Here is a 331-nt window from a genome sequence, read left to right as displayed (position 1 = left end):
GGGTGGTTTTCGGGGTTCCGGGTATCATTTTTGGACGTTCCTTAGGTCGTTCTAGGGGTTTTTGACCCTTCCGGAACTATTGGTGATGGTTTCAAAGTTGTTTCGCATATCTAAGTATGAGTATAAGGGGGATTGGGTTATTTAGTGGTTCTCCTTGAACTGTTATTGACTGTTAATGTATATGAAATGGTTGCTATTTGTGGGGTATTAATTGAGGTTCTTGTTACTGTTATGTGGAGCTTGACTAAGTAATTGTATGGTGGTGCAAACATATAAGTTCTCAATATTTAAGTTATAATTCAAGTTGTATAACATGTTCTATAAGTTCAAG

This window comes from Vigna radiata, chromosome 1 (genome assembly GCF_000741045.1).
Source record: "Vigna radiata var. radiata cultivar VC1973A chromosome 1, Vradiata_ver6, whole genome shotgun sequence".
Taxonomy (NCBI): domain Eukaryota; kingdom Viridiplantae; phylum Streptophyta; class Magnoliopsida; order Fabales; family Fabaceae; genus Vigna; species Vigna radiata.
This window is presented reverse-complemented; position numbering follows the sequence as displayed.